Here is a 7,716-nt window from a genome sequence, read left to right on the forward strand (position 1 = left end):
GATTTTTTGTGGTGTTGATCCAATTTTTTTTTTGGTCAGGATGTTCATCCAATTTAATAAAGGGTATATTTGTCACAAATGTATCAGTTTGGGATTTTTGGTGGTCAAAAAATTAGTTTGGAGATAAATTTATCACAAGTGTACCGGTTTGGAGTTTTTTGTGGTCATTTGAGGTAAATTTGTTACAGGTGTACCAGTTTTGGATTTTTCATGATCAAAAAATTAGTTTAAGGTAAATTTATCACAGGTGTACCAGTTTGGAGTTTTTCACGATATTAACCCAAATTTTTACAAGTAAATGCTCAAGACCCAAGTAAGCTTACAAAGTTCATCATAATCAAGTGAATGTGACCGTCTCAACCGTCGTGTTCTGGACACCATCCTCTTGTTGATTCTTGCCCAAGCTCCCAATGCTGAAACCAACCACGTAGAAAGATAAATCTCCAAGTCAACTAATGGACAATAACAAATTTGGCATAATAACCAATTAAATACCTGATGTCGTGTCTGGCTCCGCAAGCGACGCTTTTGATCCAAAGATTGTTGCTGCCAGGGCCGATGGAGACACAGTTGTCTCCTGTCCCGATCTTTCAAGCACTTTTTCATGATCAATTTTTATAGAAGAAATGATGTACTCTTTCTCATTTTGAACTTTTCTTGCAAATTTTACAAAAGAATTAAATTCTATTTGCTTTTGAGATAATTATATTACCCACCTTATAATAAAAACAAAATATATATATATATATATATATTAAAAAATTTAAAATATTATTTAAAAATGTTCACGTCAGCGCTGACCATAACATATAAGATGAACAACATCTACATCAATGATTTCCGATCTAAATTAGCCGAATGAACTGAATTGATACAAATGTGAAAAGTTTTAGGACTAAATTGATTTAATTGAAAGGTTTATGATTGAATTGGTATCAATACAATAGGTTTAAGACTTTTTTGGTACTTTTCTCCTTAAAAGGTTACAAGACAAAAGAAGGAACACTTAAACTGCCTCTAGATGATAAAAATATATACAGACGTCGAAAAATATATCAATTAATTGGGAAAAAAATGCCACTGGGACAGACGAAGTATTAGGCAACCAAATAAGTTGGTAATAGTATTCACGACATTGGATACATGCTGTAACGACCCGGTTCGACGAGGGCGGAGAGTGGTCGCCGGGGCCAGAGGGCCTGGACAAGGAGCGGCTCCTGGCAGGCTTCTAGGATGGCAAGGGGGGGCATGTCTCTTGTCCCACATCGCTTAGGGGGGAATCCTGGGCTAGTTTATAAGGCTTGGGTTCTCTACTTTGTGTAACGCGTTTTAAAACCGTGAGGACTTAGTGTCTAAAGCGGACAATATTACACAAGGAGTGACGCAGCGGAAGCGTGGTGGGGCCGAGGTCCTTAGTAACGACTTGGGTCCCACTCGCAAGATATTGTCCGCTTTGGACACTAAGTCCTCATAGTTTTGTTCCTCCGAGAGCAGCCCATACTATGCCCAGACAAGGCCTCTTGCAAGTTAAGGCTTCCCAAGCCCTTATAAACTAGCCCAGGACTCCCCCCTAAGTGATGTGGGACAAGAGACATGCCCCCCCTTGCCATCCTAGAAGTCTGCCAGGAGCCGCTCCTTGTTCAGGCCCTCTGGCCCCGGCGACCACTCCCCGCCCTCGTCGGACCGGGTCGTTACATTCTCCCCTCCTTCGAGCACAGCGTCCTCGCTGTGGCCCATACGCTGTCGGGAGTCGGCTCTGATACCATTTGTAATGACCTAGGTCCCACTCGCAAGATATTGTCCGCTTTGGACACTAAGTCCTCACGGTTTTGTTCCTCCGAGGGCAGCCCATACTATCCCCAGAAAAGGCCTCTTGCAAGTTAAGGCTTCCCAAGCCCTTATAAACTAGCCCAGGACTCCCCCCTAAGCGATGTGGGACAAGAGACATGCCCCCCTTTGCCATCCTAGAAGCCTGCCAGGAGCCACTCCTTGTTCAGGCCCTCTGACCCCAGCGACCACTCCCCACCCTCGTCGGACCGGGTTGTTACACATGCAATGTACAATCAGCGAGGAAACAATTCAGAAATTGATGCATCATTCACCGAATGAATTGCTTCCTGTGCAAGCACTTGTCATCCTCATCTTCATCCTTGTTAATTGAAAATGCAGGCTTCTTGGGGAAGTTCACGGCTGACGATTCATTCTTGAGCATTGAAGAGACTTCCAACATGGAGGGTTTGTCCCCAGGCTTCTCTTGCGCGCATAGAAGAGCCACTTGCATGCATTCCACGAGCTTACAAGATGATGAAGAGTCATCTAGAGACGGGTCAATGAACTCCATGCATTTATCGTATTTCCACTGCTCATATGCCTGAAATGAAGAATGCTAGTTGGTTAAAAGTCAAAATTCATGTTCCTAAATTTGAGCCCGGAAAATTTTGAATCAAGAATAATCCCTACTTACATATTCGAGAAGATTCAGATTTTCATTCAGGCCGTAGTAACATGAGGTCCTTTTACCACTAATGATTTGCAACAGTAGTACCCCGAAGCTGTAAACGTCATACTTCCTCGAGTATATGCCTTTCCTCACGTATTCTGGCGGAACATACCCGCTGTATACAAGAACAGAAATTGGTTTTAAGCAGCAGGCTTTTAGAAGGAGAATGCCTGTGAGGTAAAACTTGGAGGGCCTAGTTAGCTCTCCAATTCGGCTGGTATTTGCCTCAAGGTCATCATTCCTGAATATTCTCGCCAAACCAAAATCTGATATCTTGGGGTTCATTTCATCATCCAACAGAACGTTGCTGGCTTTCAAGTCTTGATGAATTATTGTGAAATTCGAGTATTCCTGGAGATAAAGAAGCCCCTATGTAATGCCTTCAATGATATGAACACGTTTCACCCAATCCAGCGAATATTTCCTTATTGGATCTGCATCATCAGAACCTAGAGTCTATCAGAACCAGAAGCAAAGTTAGAGCATTGCATACCTTTGTGTACCCCAAATGCTTAAACGGGTCTACCTGCTCTAGCCATTGTAGCGGAACCGGGGACCCATCTAAGCCTTTTGGAGTATCACACTAGATGTCACTTAAAAACACCTGGGTTTTGCTCAATGACTATTGTAAAAAGCATGAAAGATGTCGAACCAAATAGGTAGAAGTCCAAGCTCTTATTTGGCATGTACTCATACATCAGCATCTTTTCTTCCCTGTCGGTACAAAATCCAATAAGGCGAACAAGGTTGACATGTTGCAGGCTGGCAGTGAGCATAACTTCGTTCTTGAATGCCTTGAGCCCTTGGTTTGAAGTTTTCGAAAGTCTCTTTATTGAAATGTACTGTCCTTTGGGCAACTTGCCCTGAGCAACAGGTATGCTGATGGTCAGTACAGGGAATTGACTTCCACTTGAACATGGTAGACTCAACAAAACTTTTTACTGTTTATGCTGGAAGACAGTGTTTTGTCTATGACAGAAGTCACATAACCCCAAGAAACATAGAGGAAAAACAAAACTTGAGCAAAGGCATCCAAGTCCAACCCCCTATGATGAAACTTACAAGCTCGCATACATCATTAAGACCTACGCTGCATCTCTAAATATCTCAAGCTTGTTGTGTTGTGTTGTGATGCCGATTCTTTATGCTTTTAGAGCCATATAACTTCAATAAGATAGACTAACCAGCTCATTCCAACTAAATGATTGAAATTGCAGAGTATAAACCAACCAGCTGACAGCTGCTACAGAGAAAGCCGGCATCCTATGTTTAGCATATGAAAAGATTTGATGTCTCACAGTAAGGGTAGCAAGTTCCCATTACCATTGGTTTGGTCAAAAAGTTCCCATTACCTTCACCTTCTCAATTAGAAATCAGACTATAAACGAGAAGGACCGCATGTTCTTGAGCATAAGAAATAAGAAAAATATTCAGGGGTGAGCAAAAGGACCGAATCTGGCCCTCAATCGTGGTTCATACTTCATTGGATTTGCAATGCAACAGAAAATAATAATCATTAGCTTAAGTATGGCCCCATATATTTTACCTTGTAAACGGGTCCAAATCCACCCTCTCCAAGCTTATTTTCACTTGAGAAGTCATCAGTTGCTGCTTTGAGGGTGACATAACCAAATGTTCGCAGATTAGGAGTACCACTCTCAAGACTTTCACCTTTACACCCCATAGTCCTTAATCGGCTACTAAATCCTTTTATTACACCCAAAATACCTGAGAACCAAAATCAAGAAAATGTATTTAGAACTTTAATCCTTCCTAAGTCAATGTTCCTGATTACCACAGAATTATAGTAATCCTCCAGTAAAGTTTAGAGAACGAACCTTTTGATTTCAATGTTCTCCTCTGCAAGTAGCATGTCAGGTCAAATATAAGGAAAACAACTATAGCAATCGAAATAAGCATAACTAGCCAGAACCATCGCCTGTGTTGCTAATCTTCACTGGCCTCTTGAGCTGACAAGGCAATTAAGTCCTTGAATGACATTTAGTTCTACATTTTCAATGCAATAATTTTTTAAAACCTTCAGAAATTCCTATGAGGTACTTATCCTAACCTGTCCAGGAAAGGACCCAGTTATGATCATTGTTGACCTGAAACACATTGTAAGTTTGTAACCAAGAAGCCCCTTTTCCTTGGCATAAGTTCCTTTGGCTTGGATTGTCTCCACATCATCGAAATTGATCCATACCAATCCCTTTCTGAAAAAATTCACCACATATGTACCATTATAAACAGAACTGGCTCCATAACCGAAATCTCGGATATATGTCTTATGGCCTTGTATCCAAATGATCCATCCGCTGTCACAGCAGGCCCCACCGCTGGATGGCCAATGGCATTGGCGCTTGAATCCTCAAGCTGCCAAGCATAGCCATGGTAGGGCAAGCCCAGAACCAGCTTTCTTGCAGGAAATCCTCTAGTAATCAACCAAGTTATGCAGAAGTCTGTATTGTTCTGGCTTGCTGGGTCAAACAAAGCCGCATGAGGGAGCGCAAATTTTTCCCTAGTGGGGAGATGGTAATCATAAGCAATTAGGTGAACCCAGTCCAAATTTCTCTGAATTGAGTCAAGTGGGTAACTCACAGAGTCAAAAATGGGTTGACAATACACAGCCATTACTCGCAGCAACTGAGGTTTCCCAGATTTTCTTGATTCGGCATCTACTCCATCTCTCCACTCCCGCAAAAGGGCACTCAAATTGGTCATGTTAATGCTCCTACTGGGCAATACCCCACAGAGATCAACCCCACTGAACCCATAAAGCCTTGCCTTTTCTATCGTAGACTCAATAAAGGACCTTCTTGAAGAAGACTCACCGAGCATCGAAGCGAAAGCTGAAGGATCCTCTCCGCCTGCCCACACTGATAGCAGCGTGGTGATCGAAAGGTTCTTGCGTTTCACGGTGCTCGTGAAGGTGGAGAAGATTTGCTCGGTGGAGGAGTTGACGGAGAGCTGATGGGTCAAAGAGTCGATGCAAGCAAAGCGCATATGAGGCTAGAGAACAAAGAGGAATCGATGTCCGAGACCGGGATTTCGCTGCCGGCGTAGAAGTAACCGAACTTGACCCACGTTTGTTCCTCCGAAGATGGGCGGAGACAGAGCAAAAAGACGAAGAAATAGGCGATTTTGCCTTTGCCCGCCATGACAGAGAGCTCGGAAGAGAATGTGTGAAAGCGGAAGTGGCGGTTCGGGATTAAGGGAGCAGGAAGAAGACCGCTCTGGCGGGGCCTCTGATCGGGTTTACGTAGGAAATCGGAACTCAAGTCCAAGTGCCATTGCTTCTTTCAGACAGTCGGCGTGCTTACGTAGGAAACAAGAACTCGAGAGTCGTCGCTTCTTCAGCCACATCAGAGTCCGACGGTTGGTTCCGCAACCTTTGTTCAAGGTACCTTTTCGGCGAGATCTTGCAACGTGGGAAGTAGAGAGACGATTCATTTTTTATAGGATGCGATCGCGATGCTGACTTGAGTCTTACTGTTGCCTTCCGTCCTGGTCGTGGCTGCGGACTCACCATTTTGGACGAGGTAGTTGGGAAAACAAAAATTTTAAACTATACCACTTTGATATATTTATGTTAATTTTTTTTATAAAACCGAAAATCCAAAACTTGTATCTGTACGATATATTTACCCTTCATCAAAATTTTGTTAATAAGAACAGTTACAAAGCTAATCCGCTAGGGCTCAAAAGAGAAACCAGCCGTCTCGTGCTCCGGCCAGGGCCCCATCGCGCCGGGGACGTCGCCGGCCGGAGTGGGCTCGCTCTCGGGGATCCGGCGAAGCTTCGTCTCCTTCCTGGGTCTTCAACGGGGAAGGCGCGAATCTGGATCTCAGAGGGGGTGCCCGGCGTGGTCGGGAACTAGCACTGGTCCGATCCGGGACTCCTCAAAGCCGGCGACTCCTCCTCTATCGCGGGGCCGGTCGCCGCCCGGAGTAGGTCAGCGCTCGTCAAAGCCGGCGTCTCCTCCTCTATTGGATGAACTTTTGATCTGAACTGGTGGGGGTCTAGGTTCGATTTGCTGAACTGGTTTTCTGGTATCTCTGGTTTGGTTTTCTGGTTCGGTGGTTTGGTGCTCTGGTTCGGTTCGGGCTTTCTGGGTTAGATTTGTGGTTCAGCTTTGGCTTTCGGTTCTGGTTCACTGGTCAGGCTCTGGTTCTGCGGGTCTGTGGATTCCTGCTAGAGATCAATCCCCCCTTCGTGGTTTTGTGGCTCGGTCTCAATGTTCTGGTGTTTTGTGGTTCTGTGGGTCTGTATCTCTGGTTCCTTGGTTCTGTGGCTCTGAGAATTCCCTGTCTGAGCCTCTCCCATCCGCAACCATGTAGGAGGATTTTGGATCCCTCCCCCCATCCCTGCTGGTTGGCGAGGTTTGGCATTGGCATGGATTGGTTTAGGTCTGGTCTGATTGTCCATGGTATAGGTTCTTGAGAGATTTGATCCAACCAGTTGCTCGGGGATCTTCGAATATGGTGGTAAGCACTAGGCGTGGTAAAGGTAGAAGTCGGAAATCCACTCCTCCGATTTCTCCCGCGCTCAACGTAATCTCTGTAGATATAAAGAACAGTCTGTTCTGTGCTACGCCCAAGGGTATTGATGCAAGTGACGAGGCTATCAAGGGTAAAAGTTCTCGAGGTTTCTCATATGCTGCTTCCTCTAGTTACATTGCTGAGGATGTTGTGGCTGAGGGTAATGGTCTTGATGGCACTCATACGTGTACTAATGAGAATGGTGGGGGCATTAGGCTGTCTGCTGATAAATCTAAGGATAGCATTCCTTTTCCTATATTAGCTAGAGACCCTTCTTCTCCACCACCTCAGGATGTTAGTGTAAATAGGACTTCGACATGTGTATCCTGGAAAAATATCACTATGGGAAATATTGCCCGGTCCGCTAAACTTGACTTTCACCCTCCTTTGAAGTCTGGAAATAAACTTATTGCAACTCCTCCTCTGGAGGTTATAGATGAGGGTAAATATCATTTCCAACACTGCCTTGTTGGATATTTTCTTGCTGCCAATGCCTCCTTTTACTTAGTAAGAGGAGTTATCGAGAAGCTATGGGGAAAAGAGAATCTTATAGATATCGCTGCCACGGAAGATGGCTTTTTCTTCTTCCGGTTCTCTAATGTAGCGAAAATGGTGGAAGTAATGAAGGCTAGGGTGTGGGATATTGCAGGGAAACCCATGTTTCTTCAAAAGTGG

At 44.4% G+C, this 7,716-nt stretch overlaps 1 pseudogene; it reads right to left on the bottom strand.

The window, feature by feature from the left end:
- Positions 1–2,063: 2,063 nt before the first annotated feature.
- Positions 2,064–5,756, bottom strand: LOC115687116 (uncharacterized; annotated as a pseudogene).
- Positions 5,757–7,716: the final 1,960 nt, after the last annotated feature.

This window comes from Syzygium oleosum, unplaced genomic scaffold, assembly GCF_021117445.2.
Source record: "Syzygium oleosum isolate NSW1041296 unplaced genomic scaffold, Sole_v2.1 Sole_v2.18, whole genome shotgun sequence".
Taxonomy (NCBI): Eukaryota; Viridiplantae; Streptophyta; class Magnoliopsida; order Myrtales; family Myrtaceae; genus Syzygium; species Syzygium oleosum.